The sequence below is a fragment of the Danio aesculapii genome, chromosome 4 (assembly GCF_903798145.1).
Source record: "Danio aesculapii chromosome 4, fDanAes4.1, whole genome shotgun sequence".
Taxonomy (NCBI): domain Eukaryota; kingdom Metazoa; phylum Chordata; class Actinopteri; order Cypriniformes; family Danionidae; genus Danio; species Danio aesculapii.
The window spans coordinates 26,878,479-26,900,306 of record NC_079438.1 but is presented as its reverse complement, the minus strand read 5'-3'; the positions used below and the strand labels follow the sequence as shown (position 1 = coordinate 26,900,306).

General features: G+C 42.0%; 4 non-coding genes across 4 annotated transcripts; all 4 read right to left on the bottom strand.

Annotated features, from left to right (window-relative positions):
* Nucleotides 1-7,367: 7,367 nt before the first annotated feature.
* trnaq-uug (transfer RNA glutamine (anticodon UUG)) lies at nt 7,368-7,440 on the bottom strand. Its single transcript has one exon. It is a non-coding gene; the product is annotated as a tRNA-Gln (tRNA).
* A 774-nt stretch (nt 7,441-8,214) lies between these two features.
* trnas-aga (transfer RNA serine (anticodon AGA)) lies at nt 8,215-8,296 on the bottom strand. Its single transcript has one exon. It is a non-coding gene; the product is annotated as a tRNA-Ser (tRNA).
* Nucleotides 8,297-9,985: 1,689 nt separating this feature from the next.
* trnak-uuu (transfer RNA lysine (anticodon UUU)) lies at nt 9,986-10,058 on the bottom strand. Its single transcript has one exon. It is a non-coding gene; the product is annotated as a tRNA-Lys (tRNA).
* A 774-nt stretch (nt 10,059-10,832) lies between these two features.
* Nucleotides 10,833-10,914, bottom strand: trnas-aga (transfer RNA serine (anticodon AGA)). Its single transcript has one exon. It is a non-coding gene; the product is annotated as a tRNA-Ser (tRNA).
* Between the last annotated feature and the right edge of the window lie 10,914 nt (nt 10,915-21,828).

Here is a 21,828-nt window from a genome sequence, read left to right as displayed (position 1 = left end):
CATCATTGACCAAACCGGTATACGTATGGATGGGAAGAAAATTGAGGCTGTTCTATCCTGGTCAGAACCCACTTCCATTAAGGAGCTCCAGAGGTTTCTTGGGTTTGCTAACTTTTATAGACGGTTTATCAAGGACTACAGCAGGATTACATCACCTCTCACTAATCTCCTCAAGGGTAAACCCAAAGGACTGGAGTGGACCAAAGAAGCAGCCGCAGCCTTCCGCCTTCTTAAGAAGGAGTTCACAAGGGCCCCACTCCTGACTCATCCTGACCCAAATCTTCCTTTCGTGGTGGAAGTGGACGCATCCACCACCGGCGTCGGGGCAGTATTATCCCAACATCATGATACACCGCCCCGACTGCATCCCTGTGCCTATTTCTCTCGGAAGTTGAGCCCGGCGGAGCAGAATTACAGCATAGGAGACAGGGAGCTTCTAGCAATCAAGCTAGCCTTGGAGGAGTGGCGTCACTGGTTGGAGGGAGCCAAACATCCGTTCCAGGTGATCACAGATCACAAAAACCTCCAATATATCAAAGAGGCCAAGAGACTATGTCCACGTCAAGCCAGATGGTCACTTTTCTTCTCACGTTTTGATTTCTCCATTTCCTATCGTCCAGGACCCAAGAATCTAAGAGCAGACGCTCTCTCTCGTTTACACGAGCATCACGATCATGAAGAACTCCCAACGAAGATTCTTCCCGAACACATCTCCATTTGTCCGATCACCTGGAACGCTCCTCCAGTCGTTGCCACTCCGGAAGCCCCTGCTCCGCCGGGATGCCCTCCTCATCGGCAGTTCATACCACCTGAACACCGGGTAGATCTGATCCACTCCTTACATACCTCGCTAGGCACTGGACATCCAGGGATCAACAATACTCTCTCGCTAGTATCCCAACGATTCTGGTGGCCAAACATGGCAAGGGATGTGAGGCAATATGTTCAGGGCTGTAAGGACTGTGCCCAATCCAAGAGCCCACGTCATCTACCCGCTGGAAAGCTCCATCCCTTGCCGATTCCGAACCGTCCCTGGTCACACCTAGGAGTGGACTTTATCACTGACCTCCCCTCGTCAGAAGGTAATACCTGTATTCTAGTCATCGTAGATAGATTCTCAAAGTTTGTCAAACTAATCCCTCTGAAAGGTCTTCCCACAGCCTTTGAAACAGCCGACAATATCTTTAATCAAGTCTTCAGGTCATTTGGTATTCCAGAAGATATTGTGTCGGACAGAGGTCCACAGTTCATCTCACGTCTATGGAAAGCCTTCTTCAAGCTCCTAGGTGTGGCCGTCAGCCTCTCTTCTGGATATCATCCCCAAACCAACGGGCAGACAGAGAGGAAGATTCAGGAGGTGGGACGGTTCCTGAGGACCTTCTGCAGTGGTCACCAGAGCTCCTGGAGCCAGTATTTGGGCTGGGCAGAATATGCCCAAAATTCACTGCGGCAACCCTCCACCGGACTCACGCCATTCCAGTGCGTCCTGGGCTTCCAACCACCGCTCTTTCCCTGGGATGGCGAACCATCTGATGTCCCCGCAGTGGATCACTGGTTCCGGGAGAGCGAGAGAGTCTGGGACGAGGCTCATCAACATCTGCAGAGGGCAGTCCGTCGAAGCAAGGTAACCGCCGATAGAAGAAGGTCTGAAGAACCCAGATACACACCCGGACAAAAGGTGTGGCTATCCACCCGGGACATACGCATGCGACTGCCCTCTCGCAAGTTAAGTCCCCGATTTGTTGGTCCCTTCACCATCGTGGAACAGGTTAACCCCGTCACCTACAAACTACAATTACCCTCTCACTACCGTATTCACCCTACATTCCACGTATCACTCCTGAAACCCTATCACGATCCTGTTCTTCCCTCCACAGAGCCTGACCACGAAGAGGAACCCCCTCCTCCACTGCTCCTAGAAGAAGGAGCCGTCTACGCAGTGAAGGAGATCTTGCGTTCCCGACGTCGTGGTGGCCAGTTGGAGTACCTGGTGGACTGGGAAGGGTACGGCCCCGAAGAAAGGACATGGGTTCCCAGAGCTGATATTCTCGATCCTAGTCTCATGGTGGAGTTTCATGAGAGCCACCCTGAGTTCCCAGCGCCTAGAGGCAGAGGGAGACCACCACGGCGTCGGAGGTGTCGGCCCTCAGGAGCGGGCCCTGGGGAGGGGGGGTACTGTCACGGATTGGTCAGGCTCTCACGATCCCCACTCACGAAGATCACCATCACCTGACTTCTAATGAGCACACAGCTGCATCACATTCACGAGCACCAGATAAAAGCACAGCACTCCAGTCGCTCATTGTCCGGGCTCGTCTCGACGAAAGCGGACAACTGAGCGACCACTCAGCGTAGTCATCCTCAGCTAAAACAAACGCTTTACTTACCTGTTCTCTTTGTATTCCTCCTAGTCTTCCTGGTCCACCCGAATCGTCCTGTCTTCCAGTCCTTCCAAGTCTGTGTCATCCTCTGTCAGCTGTATCTGGTGTGTGCTGTCCATCCTCGTGTATTCCTGTTACCCAGCCACGGAGGAAAAGACCCCAACATCATTCCTGATCCTCCTGGCTATCCTTCATGTGCTCCTTGTTGTCATTTAATAAACACCCTAACGTTTCCTTACCTCTGTCTCCTGTCCGCTTCATAACACTTCCAGTCCTCAGCCCTCAGTTCCACTCGAGGTCTCCGTGACCTCTGACCTAGTTTGGTGGTTCCTGAAAAAGTTACACAGAGACGGGCAAATGCCTTGAATATTCCTACATAGAGCAGTGTGTTAACTTGTTCATTAGTTAAAATCATTTCAAAGTTAAATACTCATTTAAATAATCAAATAATCATATTTATTAAAGATAATGAGAAACAGGAGGATGCAAAAAGGTATCGTTGAAAAAATCGTTGATCCATTCTGAGATGGATTGAAAGGTATAAATCTGAATCCTTCAGAAGCCAGCTATTCTCACCACTATATTACCAACGCTTGTGGACAACTTCTCACAGAAGTGTAGAAAATGAAATCTTTCAACCAAGGAGTTCTTTGTGTGGGTGAAAAAAAAGTCGAGTATGGATGCCATCTCTTTCTGACATTGAGGTTGGATAAAGGTCAAAGGAGGTCAATAGTTTCACTCTGCAGTGGTGGAGTTCTCATCTTCTGTCACCCAGTATTCACTGTAATGTGCTACCCCAGTTTGAATGTCATTGCAAGGGTTGACTGGATGCAGCTCATGAAAGGGCAAGCTGACATTTGTGGAGTAAAACCTGGGCTATGTGTAAGAATGAATGGCGTGCTTTGTTTGCTGCAAAACATGCTAATAACGTTTTCCTGTGTGATGTACCGTTCAAGTTACTGCTGATGACCAGTCGAAGACTGATGAAGAAGCAAGGATTATTAATGAAGAAAAACTGTCCAAGCCCAGTTTTCTACCCTCCTCTTGCTGTCAGCCAAGGTCTTTAGTGCCAGCGGTGCAGACAATGCTGTTAGGACTGGATTACATTGCTGATCTGTGTGGGGGGAGAACGGGTGCTCTATCCGCGCAGATCCTCATTAGTATGGTGGACAGTATTGTTGCCTGTCATGCGGAAGACCTGCGTTTGATTCCCAGACTGGGAGGTGATTTGAGGTTTGTTTTTGTATTTTAGTTCTATATTTGGGAATGTATATTGCCGCTCCAGTTTTACCAGTTGATTCTTTGATGCATCTGTATATATTTGTATTTCATTATACATTAATTCTAAATACTGCTTAACATTTTGACATTCTCCTTTTGACTTAATTATATTCTTTATTTTCAGATTTACTACAGGAAAACAAAACAACCAAGGTGGAATTGTACTCATATAGTTATTTTTGCTACAAGAGATAGTACTGATCCCCATATCTTCTGCCTCTTTGCTACTGTTTTGCCAAAGCTACTACTATTAGTGCGACCATATTCCCAACATTCATTTAACACCATTTTTGTGGGGTGTGTAGCTTCTTGTCCTTTTAGATGTACCCAATATGTTAAAGAGAGTTGTAATCTCCTGAGATTTAATGGTATCTCGCCTGTTTTAACCTGCACTGCTGGGATTGGAGAGGTTCTAAAAGCTCCGCAACATATTCGAAGTGCTTTGGCCTGCATCCTGTCAAGTTCAGCCAATATGGTTTTTGCTGCTGATTTATACACAACACTTCCATAATCAAATACTGAAGGAACTATGGCAATGTATATCTTTTTCAAAGACGACCCTGTTACCCCCCAATTATATCCTGCCAAACATTTTAGTATATTAATTGCTGACTTACTTCAGTTGCTTTCTTAAAAATGTATCAATCATATTCTGAACGTGATTTTTGAAGGTAAGCTTACAGTCAAACCATACCCCTAGATATCTTATATCACTAGCTTGTTTAAGATGTTGTCCATATAGTTTAAGGTTTATTTCGGGTTTTTTAATTTTTTTGGAAAAACAGATCAATTGAGTTTTTTCCACTGATAGATCAAATCCCCACTCCCATCCCCATCTTTCAACCTGACTAATTGCTGACTGCATTTTGTTCTGTGAGTTATCAATACTTCGGCCCCTTACCCATAATGCACCATCATCTGCATATAGTGTTCTGTTTATCTTATGTTCCACTCCATCAAAAATATCATTTTTCATTATATTAAAAAGAACTGGGCTACACACACTTCCTTGTGGAGTGCCATTTTCTATTGAATATGTGCCTGATGTCCTGTTCCCTATTCTAACTTCTATAGTTCTTCCCATTAAAAAATCTTTAATCCAATTGAACATGTTACCACCTATGCCCATTTTATTCAGTTTAATTAACAATCCCTCTTTCCATTGCATATCATACGCCTTCTCTATGTCGAAAAAGTTGCCAAGACTTCTTGAAAAGATTCTCTATTTACTTGTGCCTTTCTAATTTCATTTTCTAAACTTACTACCGGATCCATTGTTGTTCTTCCATTGGAACCCACTCTGATAAAGTATAATTATTCCCCTGCTTTCTAAATAATACATGAACCTTTTGGCTATCATTCTCTCCATAAGTTTACATAAGTTGGATGTTAAGGCTATAGGTCTATAACTTGTGAGTTCTGATTTATCTTTGCCAGGTTTTCCTATGGGGACTATTACTGAGTGTTTCCATACACAGGGCAACTGTCCTTGTTCCCAAATTTTATAATAAAGATCAATTATTAAGGTTTTTGCTACATCAGAGAGTTGTTCAATCATTTTGTAGCTTATTCCATCTTTTCCTGGTGATGTGTTTTTAACTCCTATCAGGGCTCTCTTTAATTCAAACAGTGTGAAATTTGCTTCTAATGGGCTCTCCTCTACATCTTATTTCGCCAAAGCTTCTTTATTTTCTTCAATTATCCTATTTCTATTATTTAGCTCCTCATGTGAGAGATTCTTTGAACTATGTTTCTTTACAAAACCTTTTGCAAGCATATCAGCTTTGTTTTCATTAGTAATTGCTTCAATTCCGTTATTTCTTAATATCGGTAGAGAAAATTCCATTCTTACACCACACATCTTTCTAATCATTCCCCAGATCTCCTTAATGTGTATTTCTGTCCCAATGTTGCTGCAATAATCTCTCCAGTATTTCCTTTTGGCTTCTTTAATGTTTCTCTTGGTTTTTGCCTGTGCTCTTTTATATTCCATTAAATTGTCAAAAGTATGATTTAACTTTACAACTTTGAAGATTTTGTTTCTATTTTTAACTGCACTTCTGCACTCATCTGTCCACCATGGTACCATGTTCTTTCTCCTAGCCCCTGATGTTTTACCTATTACTTCTGCTGACTCATGTATTATGCTTGTGATCATATTGTTTAATTCCTCAACATTGTTACTCGTGTTCGGCATGGCCTCAGTTAGTTTACAGCTTGCTTTAAAACTGAACAGTTCCAAATTAGCTTTTCTCGTTTTCCATCTTGTAGCCCAATTATCTTCTAAAATGACATTTTGATTTCTTAGTTTTGTCCAAATTGGATAATGATCACTGTCCATTGTATTACTGCTTACTTCCCATACACACGTTCCTGCCAGTTGCTGTGTAACAAAAGTAAGATCAATTGCTGATTCCCTACTATGAGTAACATCTTGTGGCTCTTCCATCATTTAAACCAGGCATGTCCAAGCTCGGTCCTGGAGGGCCGGTGTCCTGCAAAGTTTAGTTCCAACCCCAATCAGACACACCTGGGCTAGCTAATCAAGCACTTACTAGGCTTTCTAGAAACATCCGTGCAGGTGTGTTGAGGCAAGTTGGAGCTAAAATCTGTAGGACACCGGCCCTCCAGGACCGAGTTTGGACACCCCTGATTTAAACACACTAATTGTTTATCATATATTATCTCCTCTATGATATCCCTGTTGCTATCTGTTTTTGTACTTCCCCACAATGAGCTATGAGCACTGAAATCCCCTCATACTATTAGTTTAGAGTTTTCTACCTCACAAATTTGCTCCAGCACTTTACTGGCTCCTGAAAAAGTTATAAAGAGACAGGCAAACGCACTGAACATTCTTATACTAAGCAATGTGTTAACTTATTCATTAGTTAAAATCAATTCAAAGTTAAATACTCATTCAAATAATCAAATAATTATATAAAAAATAATGAGAAACAAGATGGTGAGGAAAGGATAAACGTTGATTCATGCTGAGATGGATAGGAAGGTATAAATCAGAATCCTCTACGCTCTACAAAAGTTGGCTTACACGCCCAAACAGGGACTTGAACCTTGGATCGTCAGATGGGAAGTCTGACGCTCTACCGACTGAGTTATCTGGGGTCATTGGGACATTAGCTTAGATTAGCTTGTGACCTGTCAAAGATGCAGCGTGCACTAAAAAGTGGGCTGTACAAAACAGGTGGCAAGAGGGGGGTGTGATGCCAATGTCACCGTAAGGAATCCTGCCGTGACCCGGATTCAATGCAGGATTGCTGCGGCCACAATGCAGAGTCCTTACCACAATACGATCATGGCGAGTTACCGGACAGCTGTTGTGGCCCCTGTGCGGCATGTTCCTCCCTCTGATTTGCCCCTTTCGGTTCAGTGAGCGCACGCTGTTGTTTTTCTCCTCCTACCAGCACGACGCTTTTCCCAAGTAACGCTGGAATTGCAAACATTTGATGACTGTTGCAAGTTTAAAAAGGAAGAGGACGAGCACGTGGTCTGCAGGACTCGAACCAGCGCGAGAAGACCCCAACGGATTTCTAATGCATCATCTTAACCACTCGGCCGCAACTACAAGACTGCCTGTGCTCTCCATGTCCTCATGCCTAGTACACGTGTTGTGCATCCAGATGAAAATTTCAGCAAGCGATAGCTTACTGGCAAAAACTGTGGCTCCACAAGAAGAGCCTTACACGCCCAAGCAGGGACTTGAACCCTGGACCCTCAGATTCAAAGTCTGATGCTCTACCGACTGAGCTACCCGGGCTCCATGGCTGTGCCTCGCAAGTAGGCAAGGTTTAGGGTTGTGGTCAGCGCAGACCTTTACGGTACACAAAAGTTTACCGTGAGGTGGGGTTTGGACTTGTGGTTGGTGTAGATGTTGCTAAAACACAACAGGTTACTGTGAGGTTGGGTTTATGGTTGTTGTAGGTGTAGACGTCAGTAAAACACAGTAGTTTGGACTCAATGTCATATAGGAGACAAAAAGATCAATGACAACTGCAGAAGGTCTTTCTGTTGTTGTGGCAATAAATGGAGACTTAACCATTGAAACGATTCCTTCCATGCCTTAGAAGCGTGACTTGATCAATGCTTACCTACACAGCATGCTGGCATCAAAGGACCCGCTGCTCATATCGAATCCCTAGTCTTCCACACTTTAGGAAACGTAAACATTCAGGACGTGCCATTAGCACAGCCTGCACTAAAAGGAGGCTGGAGATTATGGATGGCATTACAGAGTGCAACGTCAATGCCACCTTGAAAAGCATGCCGTGACCCGGATTCGAACTGGGGTTGCTGCGGCCACAACGCAGAGTACTAACCACTATACGATCACGGCGAGCTACGGGACTGCCGCTGGAGCCTCGCTCTCTGTCATACGTCTTTGAAAATGGAGGGCCCCCAGGGCAGTCAGTTTGCGCGCGCTGCGGTTTTATTTTTGTTGCTTTTGCCTACCAGCACATCCCTTTTCCCCAGAAACACTGGGGTTGCAAACAATCAAGGTAAGTCGCAAACTAAATCCTGCGCGCAGCCTGGACGTAGTCGGCAGGATTCGAACCTGCGCGGGGAGACCCCAATGGATTTCTAGTCCATCGCCTTAACCACTCGGCCACGACTACGAAGCTTGACCATTCCATTGTGCTCTTGCCTGGCGCATTGGTCGTGCTGCCCGAAGACATGTAGAGCAAGCAAGAGCTCACCAGCAATAGATGTCGCTTGTGGGGATGGTATGCAGTTTAACCCAAAGAATGACCAGTCTGTCAGACGAAGAAGAGCCGGAGTCAGAGATTTATATAAATAAATAAAGGTTACTGAAGATAGTTTGCAGTTACATCAGCAGAAGCCAGCTTCAACACTCGCCATGACTTCCTAGGCCGCTCTGCTTACAATCACAAATCAATAACAATTTTACTCTCACATAAGGTCATTAACTGCGTCACGCATATAGGTGTTCTAACCTGATTGGATAAAACACAGATAGACTAGGAAAATGTCCACGTGGGGTGCGTGCGTACAATTCTGAACAGTATCTCAAGCATAAACGTCAGACATCCACTAGACTGTTCAGAGCTGACTCCAGACCTATAAAACGGATCCACAATCAAATAGAACACACACACTTAAAGAATAATCTGTTTCTTATCCGAGGCTGAGTGTAGTCTCAGCCGTCTTTATCAAAACTGGTTAAAAACTGGTATAATCTACATTCAGGCAGTTATATCCTTACTACACAAAGTCTATCTTGAATAAAAAGTAGAATCACCTTAAAAGAATTAACCGTAAAAACAGCAAGATCCCTTCAGACATTTTAGATAGTATTAACTCTTAGAAATAACAACGGAGACAGTTGCTTCCGGTCCTCAGCCCTCAGCTCCACTCAAGGCCTCCATGACCTCTGACTTAGTTTGGTGGCTCCTGAAAAAGTTATAAAGAGACAGGCAAACGCACTGAACGTTCTTATATTAAGCAATGTGTTAACTTATTCATTAGTTAAAATCAATTCAAAGTTAATTACTCATTCAGATAATCAAATAATTATATAAAAATAATGAGAAACAAGATGATGAGGAAAGGATAAACGTTGATTCATGCTGAGATGGATAGGAAGGTAGAAATCCGAATCCTCCACGCTCTACAAAAGTTGGCTTACACGCCCAAACAGGGACTTGAACCCAGGAACGTCAGATGAAAAGTCTGACGCTCTACCGTCTGAGTTATCCAGGATCACTGGGGGATTAGCTTAGATTTAAGCGCTTGTGACGTGTCACAGTAGCAGCGTGCACTGAAAAGTGGGCTGTACAAAACAGGTGGCAAGAGGGGGGGCGTGATGCCAATGTCACCGTAAGGAATCCTGCCGTGACCCTGATTCGAAGCGGGGTTGCTGCGGCTACAATGCAGAGTACTGACCACAATCCGATCACGGCGAGTTACCGGACAGCTGTCGTGGTCCCTGTGCGACATGTTCCACCCTCTGATTTGCCCCTTTCGGTTCAGTGAGCGCACGCTGTTGTTTTTCTCCTCCTGCCAGCACGACGCTTTTCCCAAGTAACGCTGGAATTGCAAACATTTGATGACTGTTGCAAGTTTAAAAAGGAAGAGGACGAGCACGTGGTCTGCAGGACTCGAACCAGCGCGAGAAGACCCCAATGGATTTCTAATGCATCATCTTAACCACTCGGCCGCAACTACAAGACTGCCTGTGCTCTCCATGTCCTCATGCCTAGTACACGTGTTGTGCATCCAGATGAAACTTTCAGCAAGCGATAGCTCACTAGCAAAAACTGTGGCTCCACAAGAAGAGCCTTACACGCCCAAGCAGGGACTTGAACCCTGGACCCTCAGATTAAAAGTCTGATGCTCTACCGACTGAGCTACCCGGGCTCCATGGCTGTGCATCGCAAGTAGGCAAGGTTTAAGGTTGTGGTCGGCGCAGACCTTTACGGTACACAAAAGTTTACCGAGAGGTGGGGTTTGGACTTGTGGTTGGTGTAGATGTTGCTAAAACACAACAGGTTACTGTGAGGTTGGGTTTATGGTTGTTGTAGGTGTAGACGTCAGTAAAACACAGTAGTTTGGACTCAATGTCATATAGGAGACAAAAAGATCAATGACAACTGCAGAAGGTCTTTCTGTTGTTGTGGCAATAAATGGAGACTTAACCATTGAAACGATTCCTTCCATGCCTTAGAAGCGTGACTTGATCAATGCTTACCTACACAGCATGCTGGCATCAAAGGACCCGCTGCTCATATCGAATCCCTAGTCTTCCACACTTTAGGAAACGTAAACATTCAGGACGTGCCATTAGCACAGCCTGCACTAAAAGGAGGCTGGAGATTACGGATGGCATCACAGAGTGCAACGTCAATGCCACCTTGAAAAGCATGCCGTGACTCGGATTCGAACCGGGGTTGCTGCGGCCACAACGCAGAGTACTAACCACTATAAGATCACGGCGAGCTACCGAACAGCCGCTGGAGCCTCGCTCTCTGTCATACGTCTTTGAAAATGGAGGGCCCCCAGGGCAGTCAGTTTGCGCGCGCTGCGGTTTTATTTTTGTTGCTTTTGCCTACCAGCACATCCCTTTTCCCCAGAAACACTGGGGTTGCAAACAATCAAGGAAAGTCGCAAACTAAATCCTGGGCGCAGCCTGGACGTAGACGGCAGGATTCGAACCTGCGCGGGGAGACCCCAATGGATTTCTAGTCCATCGCCTTAACCACTCGGCCACGACTACGAAGCTTGACCATTCCATTGTGCTCTTGCCTGGCGCATTGGTCGTGCTGCCCGATGACATGTAGAGCAAGCAAGAGCTCACCAGCAATAGATGTCGCTTGTAGGGATGGTATGCAGTTTAACCCAAAGAATGACCAGTCTGTCAGACGAAGAAGAGCCGGAGTCAGAGATTTATATAAATAAATAAAGGTTACTGAAGATAGTTTGCAGTTACATCAGCAGAAGCCAGCTTCAACACTCGCCATGACTTCCTAGGCCGCTCTGCTTACAATCACAAATCAATAACAATTTTACTCTCACATAAGGTCATTAACTGCGTCACGCATATAGGTGTTCTAACCTGATTGGATAAAACACAGATAGACTAGGAAAATGTCCATGTGGGGTGCGTGCGTACAATTCTGAACAGTATCTCAAGCATAAACGTCAGACATCCACTAGACTGTTCAGAGCTGACTCCAGACCTATGAAACGGATCCACAATCAAATAGAACACACACACTTAAAGAATAATCTGTTTCTTATCCGAGGCTGAGTGTAGTCTCAGCCGTCTTTATCAAAACTGGTTAAAAACTGGTATAATCTACATTCAGGCAGTTATATCCTTACTACACAAAGTCTATCTTGAATAAAAAGTAGAATCACCTTAAAAGAATTAACCGTAAAAACAGCAAGATCCCTTCAGACATTTTAGATAGTATTAACTCTTAGAAATATCAACGGAGACAGTTGCTTCCGGTCCTCAGCCCTCAGCTCCACTCAAGGCCTCCGTGACCTCTGACTTAGTTTGGTGGCTCCTGAAAAAGTTATAAAGAGACAGGCAAACGCACTGAACGTTCTTATATTAAGCAATGTGTTAACTTATTCATTAGTTAAAATCAATTCAAAGTTAATTACTCATTCAGATAATCAAATAATTATATAAAAATAATGAGAAACAAGATGATGAGGAAAGGATAAACGTTGATTCATGCTGAGATGGATAGGAAGGTAGAAATCCGAATCCTCCACGCTCTACAAAAGTTGGCTTACACGCCCAAACGTGGACTTGAACCCAGGAACGTCAGATGAAAAGTCTGACGCTCTACCGTCTGAGTTATCCGGGATCACTGGGGGATTAGCTTAGATTTAAGCGCTTGTGACGTGTCACAGTAGCAGCGTGCACTGAAAAGTGGGCTGTACAAAACAGGTGGCAAGAGGGGGGCGTGATGCCAATGTCACCGTAAGGAATCCTGCCGTGACCCTGATTCGAAGCGGGGTTGCTGCGGCTACAATGCAGAGTACTGACCACAATCCGATCACGGCGAGTTACCGGACAGCTGTCGTGGTCCCTGTGCGACATGTTCCACCCTCTGATTTGCCCCTTTCGGTTCAGTGAGCGCACGCTGTTGTTTTTCTCCTCCTACCAGCACGACGCTTTTCCCAAGTAACGCTGGAATTGCAAACATTTGATGACTGTTGCAAGTTTAAAAAGGAAGAGGACGAGCACGTGGTCTGCAGGACTCGAACCAGCGCGAGAAGACCCCAACGGATTTCTAATGCATCATCTTAACCACTCGGCCGCAACTACAACACTGCCTGTGCTCTCCATGTCCTCATGCCTAGTACACGTGTTGTGCATCCAGATGAAACTTTCAGCAAGCGATAGCTCACTGGCAAAAACTGTGGCTCCACAAGAAGAGCCTTACACGCCCAAGCAGGGACTTGAACCCTGGACCCTCAGATTAAAAGTCTGATGCTCTACCGACTGAGCTACTGTGCATCGCAAGTAGGCAAGGTTTAGGGTTACCGTGAGGTGGGGTTTGGACTTGTGGTTGGTTTAGATGTTGCTAAAACACAACAGGTTACTGTGAGGTTGGTTTTATGGTTGCTGTAGGTGTACGAAGCACGAAGAGGGTGCAAGTAAGTTACCTTCCACGTAAACACCGGGCTATCTTAAACGAATGACCAGGATGGAATTTATTTTTTTTATTATATGTATATGTATGTTTCTGCAATTATGTTCGGTAAGATGACTTTCAATTTTGCCATGACATGCTTCGAAGCACGAAGATTGTGTGAGTAAGATAACTCCCAGGAAAGCACCAGGCTCTCTTAAATGAACGACGAGGATGGGATTCGAAGCCATGCATCCAGAGAACAATGGATTAGCAGTCCATCGCCTCAACCACTCGGCCAACTCATCATGCATTTAGCCACTTTTCAGATGGGGGCTGGACTATGGCACGTAAGTATGTATTTGCAGCTATTTTCGGTACAGACGACATAACATTTTGCAGGAACATCCTTCAATTTTACTTGTCCCACCTACCTATGTTCCTATTGCCTAGACAGTGATCTACACCTACGTGCAAATGGCTTTTGCTTGGAAGCCAGCTATGCTCACCACTATACCACCAACGCTTGCAGACGTCTCTTGCCAGAGGAGCTCTTACTCCTCCTAAGGGTCCTTTTACACTGCAGATCCTCGTTAGAATAGTGGACAGTATCTCTGCCTGTCACGCTGAAGCCCAGGGTTCGATTCCCTGACAGGGAGGCCCTTTTTTTTGTCTTTTACTTTTTAGCTGTTGCCTTTCACAATGGTGGCAAAGAATGCTTTCAACCAAGGCCCTCTTTGTCTTGGTTCTGCACTGAAAAACATGTCCAGCATATGGATCCCAACCATCTCAAGATGCACTAATCTACCCACATGTCATGGCACATCTTCACAAGAGTGGCGCCTGGCCATGTAATGTTACGGCAGCCAAAAGGTATACATTGGCTGGGAATCTACTTAGAAGCCAGCTATGCTCACCACTATATTACCAACGCTTGCGGACATCCTCTTACAGAAGTGTAGAAATTAAAAGCTTTCGACCGAGGAGTTCTTTGTGTGAGCGAAAAAAAAAAGTCAAGTATGGATGCCATCTCTTTCTGACTTTGAGGTTGGATAAAGCGTTCGAAGATACAACCTCACCAAAAAAAAAAAAACAGAGGTCAATAATTTCACTCTGCAGTGGTGGAGTTCTCATCTTCTGTCACCCAGTATTCACTGTAATGAGCTCCCCCGGTTTGAATGTCATTGCAAGGGTTGACTGGATGCAGCTCATGAAAGGGCAAGCTGACATTTTGTGGAGTAAAAGCTGGGCTATGTGTATGATTGAATGGGGTGCTTTGTTTGCTGCAAAACATGCTAATAATGTTCTGTGTGCACTGTTCATGTTACTGCTGATGACCAGTCGAAGGCTGATGAAGAATTAAGGAATATTAATAAAGAAAAGCTGTCCAAGCCCAGTTTTCAACCCTCCTCTTGCCTCCTCGACGTGAATCCGCCTATTTTTAAATAGCTAACTCTTGACAACTGCTCTCGCTTACAGCCGTACCACCCTGGAATGCTAGAGGGCAATAGTGCACTTGCAGCAAAGGAAGTGGTAGGCAGAGAGTGAGAAAGGATCACTCGATTTTTGTGTTGTTTGTTTGTTTTTTCAGAAAAAGTTTGAGTTTTTTTTAGTTTTTCTTTTTTTGATAATTTTGTCCACTTCCCAGCAGCACTTTGCTGTCTGGGAAGTTTGTGTTCTGTTATGAGTGCAAATGTGGAAGGACTCAAACGTAAAGATATGGACATGGATAGAAAACGAAGAGGGCAACTGGATAATGGACTGGAAGTAGGACAAGACTTTGGACACGGACAAATGGGCGATAAAAGGATCTATACTAAAGAAGCTACAGTGATTGTTCATATGACAGAAGTGAATGATGCTAGAGCAGAAGACATCATAAAGGCTCTGACTGAGAAGATAGGAAAAGGGAAGGTTCTGGCTGTAAGACCAAGAAAGGAAAAGGAATGTGAAATAACTCTGCCAAGTTAAGAGGACAGCGAGGATTTGGAAGATGGACTCATGATAAAAGGGAAGAATTGTGAAGTAAGACACTTACAAGTAAGAGAGTATATTGTATCTTTTATACATTTGCCGGCTTATATTAAGGATGATGAAATTCTGGATAAACGTAAGTTTTGGGGAGTAACACCTGCATCTAATATCAGAAGGCGAATGTATCTGGGTACAGACATTGCAGATGGTACAAGGTATTTAAGGGTTAAATTCCCGAAGGAGGTGATATCACTCCCAAACAGTGCAAAATTTGATACTGAAGAAGGAACACAATATTTCCGAATTATGCCTGACCGTCAAGTGAAAACTTGTCGCTTGTGTATGGGTCCTTGACACGTGTTTAAAGACTGTCCTGATTTTAAATGCTTTCAGTGTGAGGAGCAAGGACATTTCACAAGGGATTGCGATGCAGTGAAATGCCTGGATTGCAGAAAGGTGATGGTAAGATGTGAGTGTTGTATGGAGAAAGAAAATGTTACACAAATCCCAGAGACTGTTAAGGAAGCAAGGCAAATGATGGATGAAACAGAGTTGGGAAAGATTGGTGAAGTTGAGAAAGTAATTATTGAGAATACAGAGAGTAATGCGGGAAATCGAGATGAAATGGAAGATAATTCACTGGGAGGAGCAATGGCTGAGTGGGAGGTTAAAAAAAATTTCAATAGAATATAGTAAATGTATGAAAAAACAAAAAGAAAATGAAATAAGAAAGAAGCTAGATAAAGAGTTAAGAAAAGGGACAGAGGGTGAGGGAAACGAAGATATTGTAAGGTTACAAGATAAGTTAAAAATAATAGAAGAAGAAAAATGCAAAGGTGCAATAATAAGAAGTAAAGCAAAATATGCAGTAGAAGGAGAAAGATCTACACAGTTCTTCTTTAATTTGGAAAGCAATAGGCAAAGAGCTGAATTAATAAAAGAGGTATTAAATAAAGAGGGACAAGGAACAAATGAAGAAGAGAAAGAACATTTTATAAAACAGATCAAATCAAAGGTAACAGAAGAAGACAAAAAATTTTGTGATGAAGAAATTCAAAAAGAAGAAATAGAGGTGGCTATTAAGCAATTAATGCCAAGAAAAAGTCCAGGTGTAGATGGCATAACAAATGAATTTTATAAATATTTTAAAAATATTTTAGTACCGATTTTAAAAGAGATCCGTGAAGAGGTTTTTATTAAAGAATTATTGAGTGAAAAGATGAGAATAGGAATGATAAAAATGATATACGGCGGAAAAGGGGACAAAAAAGATCTAAAGAATTTTAGACCAATAACAATGTTAAATACAGATATGAAGATTTTAGCAAAAGTTTTAGCAAATAGGTTAAAAATAATTTTACCCAAGATAATTAAAACGACACAGGCTTATGGGGTGCAAGGAAAAAACATAACAGATGTGGTGAAAAGTATAAGAGATACAATAGACTATATGAAAGAAAAAGAGAAAGTTTTTTTTAATAGGTTTAGATCTAGAGAAAGCTTTTGACTGGGTAGAGCATCATTTTTTATTGGCAGTTCTTAAAGAGTTTGGATTTGGGGAAAAGTTTAGGAAATGGATTCAGATTTTTTTCTACAGATATTTTAACATGCATAAAATGTAATGGCTTTTTAACAGAATGTCTTCAACCAACAAGATCAATAAGGCAGGGATGCCCATTGTCTGCTTTATTATACACGCTGGTAGCTGAAACACTGGGATTGGCAATAAAATCAGATAAAAGCATTAAAGGGATACAAATAGAAGAAAAAGACAACAGAAAAGCTGTGTATCAATACGCGGATGATACTACATTGTTGGTTGAAGATATTCAGAGTATTAAAGGAGCGAAGGAGATTTTAGAGCGATATTGTAAAGCATCAGGAGCTAAGGTTAATGTTGGAAAAAGTATATGCATGAGGGTGGGAAGAGTAGAATAAATAAGACAACACATACCCCTTAAAGAAGAAAAGCAACATACAAACATTTTGGGAATTTGGGTGGGGATGGATTCTAATAAAGCAGATATTTTAAATTGGGAGGTAGTTTTAAATGGAATTGAGAAAAGACTTAGATTTTGAAAAGCTCGAAATTTGACGTTAAAAGAGAAAGTATTAATCTTAAATGCTTTATTGTTGTCAAAGGTCTGGTATGTGTTGAGTGTAACTGCATTGCCTGAAGTATACTATAAAAAATTAAGGATGTAGTTTTAAAGTTTTTGTGGGGAAATGGAAGAGCCAAAATTGCTTAAAATACTTTGATTGGGGAGGTAAAAGAAGGAGGTCTGGGACTTTTAGATAGCTTTTTAAAAATGAAAACATTAAGAATTAAGCAGAGATGTATAAAGTACTAGAGACCCAGACTTAAGTAAAAGTACAAGTACTCTATCAAAAAGTGACTTGAGTAGAAGTAAAAGTGCTCTTTAAGCACCATACTTAAGTGGAAGTACTAAAGTATTCAACATTTTTTGTACTTAAGTATTGCAAGTAGTTTATTTCAAAATTTACTACTCAAGTACTGAAAGTAAAAGTACAAGTATTGTGTAATGTAGTTATTAAAGAATGCAGTCAAAAGACATCATATTGTTTTGTTTATTTTAAATCTCTTTTTTGGGGGCACGTGATTAAGCAGAACGAAAAGAAACATGACTTACAATACTGTTTTTCTCTCACGCTTGAACCACAGATCTGACAGATTATAACAGCTTTAACACACACCTTTCAAAGTTGTGTGTCACAAAAACAGTCCATAATCCACTCAAAACGCTATTGAAACCCATTTTCGGAGCACAATTTACTGGTTGTAAACGCTGTAAACGAACGTTCTAATTCACTTGATTTTGATTTTATTGTAAAAAAAGAAAACGTGTATATTACTGTGTTAAATGAAAATCTGAAATATTTTATGGCTTATGGCTATGATTTAGTATTCAAAAATGTTTTGTTTTGATTGTTTTAATTAAATTGGTCTTAAACTTCATATTTTTATAGTATATTTATTCATTCTGGTACTTTTACCATAAACCAACATCTCAACCATTTGGTAGAGGCTGATATTTTAGAAATTATGGGATGTGTTGGGGGAAAATGTATTGATTGTGTTAACTAGCGACATTAGGAGTTAAGAAATGCAATAAATAAAAAAATTCTATTGGTTTTTTTCTTGGTGTGACAGTTAAATGGTTACTTGTAATACAATTGTGTCCTTTAATACAGCAGTAAGATATATGAACTGTACCCTTAATTTAACCCGCTCAAAGAAAACACTCTTTCTGAATGTATCAAACAAAACTCATGCACAGAAGACAGCATGAGCATTTATAGCAAATAAACTCATGTAAATATTCTCCCGCCTGCTTTTTAAACACTGACAGGCGAGGTCTTACACCCCTTTGATTGTTTATTGTCTTCATCTTCTCAACAGAAAGGGCTGCTATCGGCTTTAGAAATGAAAGCGTTGTTCACTGATGGCGGTAAGAACAGCCGCGGTTACAGTCTATGTATGTATAATACGCGGTTATCACAGGTAATCTATAATAGACACAGTGGAGAAAACTTGCACCTCATACACGCCCAGGTCTGGATCCACAAGTATCGCTTTAACAGCCAAGAGGAGATGAAAAGTTACCTCACAAACAGGCCAGCGGATCAAATGTCCAAAGTGAAAGAGGCAGAGATGGAGTCTCACAACATTTCTCTGTAGTAGTGAAATAGCGGCTCGTGTGCTGTGCCACCTTCACTCGCCCTCGCGCCTCCGTCCTTCGCCATAGTATTGTGACACCGCACATAGGAGATAAATGACGTCAGTACGTAATAACCCGTTATGATCTATTACTGAACCGATATGGACCATTTTGACACCTCTAATAACGAGTAACGATGCAGCTCATAAAAAATCTATCGGAGTAAAAGTATTAAACTCATCGAAAATATGTACTTAAGTAAAAGTGGAAGTAGGAGAAAAAAACAATACTTCAGTAAAGTACAGATACTGCCTTTTAGTACTTAAGTACAGTAGTGAAGTAGTTCTACTTCGTTACTATACATCTCTGGAATTAAGATTGTTCAAAGGTTTTTGGAAGGGAAAATGGATGTGATTTGGAAAAGTGTGTTAGACTATTATTTGAAGAAATGTGGACATTTTGATACGGGATGTAATGTTTTATGGATGAAAATGAAAAAAATGGATAATAGCAGGTCTGCCTAGATTTTATGTTGAGGTCTTAGAATCATGGGGGGAATTTTTAGAAAATGTGTTGATTATACCAAAAGGAAGGGCTCAGATTGTAGAACAACCACTTTTTCTGAATCCAAATATTTTAAATGAAGGAAAAAAAATATTTTAAGGAAAGGTGGAATGGAGGATTAAGACAAGTTAAAGATGTATTATATGAAGTGATAAAAGGATTTGTACCATTACAATTGTAGATGCTGTGGAGGATGGTTATAAAAGAGTTGTTAAAACAAAATTACAAAGACAATATCATGATTTGAAAAAAGCAATACCAAAAGATTGGATTGAAATAATAAAAAAAAATGAGTTGGGGGATAAGGAAGAATTACCAGAGGTCTATTTTAAGAAAAAAAATGGAGAAAAGATCAATATGAGCTTATGTACAGTTAAGAGTTTTTATGTTGTTTTTAGATCAAAGGCTTTTATAAGACCTATAGCATTCAACTACTGGAAGGAAAGATATGAGGATTTAAATGAAAAAGAAATATGGGCAAATGTCAGAATGAAATATTAGGAACCAATTTTAGAAAATTGTAATTATTTATTGAGACATAATTGCATATTAACAGAAATGAGATTGTGTAAAATGGGAATTGAACAAGATATAACATATAAGGTGTGTATAAAGGAAGGGGAAGGTTTATTACATTTGTTCTTCTATTGTGAAAAGTTGGAGGAATTATGGAAAAATTTTATAAAATTGCTAAATCGTTAATAGGGGACATACATGTGGATGAACAAAAGAACTGGGAAAAAAACATATATTTGGTCAAAATGAATGTGGTATGTATGCTTTTAATCTATGTATAACAATTGCTAAGTATGTGATATGGATAAGGAGAAATATGGCTAAACATGATAGGAAGAGAGTGGATATATGGCGTATGTTTAAAAACAGAATGGAGATGGCTGTAAAATTGATATTCAACTATTTTATAGTACAAGAAAAGGAGGATGTATTTATAGAAATAATGGTAAAAGGGAACGTAATGGTTGAATACAAGGACAACATTTTAAGTTGGTTATGGGAAAAATATGAAGTCTAATAATGAGTGTTGTAAGTATCATGCGATTTTTGTGTGATGTGATCATTTCTTTGTAAAAATGTAAATATTTGATTTCAATGAAAAAAAAAATAAAAAATCTCATCTGAACTCGGAAGCAAGGCAGGGTTGGGCCTTGTTGGTACTTGGATGGGAGACCACCTGGGAATACCAGGTGCTGTAAGCTTTTTAAATTCCTTCATTTGGCAGCTAATACACTTCCCAAAATATAATTAAAAAAAAAAAAAAAAACTCTGAATTCCTCTCTGAACTCTAGAACCAGCCAAGTCAGTGTACCCACTTCCCCTGATTCCATTCGGGGGAAAGTGGGTACAGTGACTTGGCTGGTTTAACTTAGCAAGAGCTGTTGGTGCCCCGGAGCAGAAACATTAAAAAAAAAAAAAAAAAACAGGTAAACAATTGAGGGGACAAGGGCCTTGTTTCTGTCGGTGCTGTGTCAATGCAAGCTGAGCTGCGCTCGGCTCCTGGTGCTGCGCCTATTTTTAAATAGCTAACTCTTGACGGCTGCTCTTGCTTACGGCCATACCACCCTGGCAATGCCTGATCTCACTTTTGCAGCAAGTAGGCTGGGTTTACGATTGCTAAGCTAGAATCCTCTGATCTATAGTCATAAGCGTTATCCTTTGTGCCACTGGCACTCCGTTCAGCACCTTGTTAGCACATTGTTTGAAACAAGGACAAGGCTCTGTCAACCTGGAGTTCCGTCACCACACATTCTGCTTTGTTTTATAGCAAGACGTTGTGTGGATGGGATGCTCTTACAGGATTCCTGACAGTCCCTCCATAGAAGACCTGAGATCCAGGGTCGGAGACTCTCTTCTCTCCAAGAGGAGGTTAAAAGCCATAGTTTCTTTTATGCATGTTTTATCAGAGCACTTAGGTATTGCTACAGCTCAGAGACTTACAAGTGGAAGAGATTACGCTGCAAGTTGGCTGGGTGACTTCTAAGTGGTAGGGACTTTTGCAACAAATAGGCTGGGTTTACGATTGGTGTAGTGGTTAGGATTCGGCGCTCTCACCACCGCGGCCCGAGTTCGATTCCTGGTCAGGGAACTTCCTTTTGAGCTCTAGCTATGAATATATAGATGCATTAGTGTCTGAGTCTCTGTGGCGCAATCGGTTAGTGCGTTTGGCTGTTAACCGAAAAGTTGGTGGTTCGAGCCCACCCAGGGACGAATCAAGCTTTTCTCTGCCTTGCAACTGCTAACACATGCACTGGGAATAGATCCTGAGCCACGTGCTGTCTGGCGTTACAAGATGACATCAGTATATAGCAGAAGTTTGTTGTCCAGTGCCTGGATTGGCTAAGTTACTTATTCCAGTTGACTAAAACACAGCATCAATCTTTACACAGAAAGTGTCAGAAGCCTGGCTAGCTCAGTCGGTAGAGCATGAGACTCTTCATCTCAGGGTTGTGGGTTCGAGCCCCACGTTGGGTGTTTCTGTTACCTTTCTCTCTCTCTTTTCGGCAGCTTTCATTTGCTTTCATCGAGCACACTTATTAAGACAAAGTTCAGCATTTCTACCACAGTTGCATAAGTGTCTGAGTCTCTGTGGTGCAATCGGTTAGCGAGTTCGGCTGTTAACCGAAAGGTTGGTGGTTCGAGCCCACCCAGGGACGTATTAAACTTTTCTCTGCCTTGCAACTACTAACACATGCACTGGGCATAGAGCCTGGGCCACGTGCTGTCTGGCGTTACAAGATGACATCAGGATTTAGCAGAAGTTTGTTGTCCAGTGCCTGGATTGGCTAAGTTACTTATTCAAGT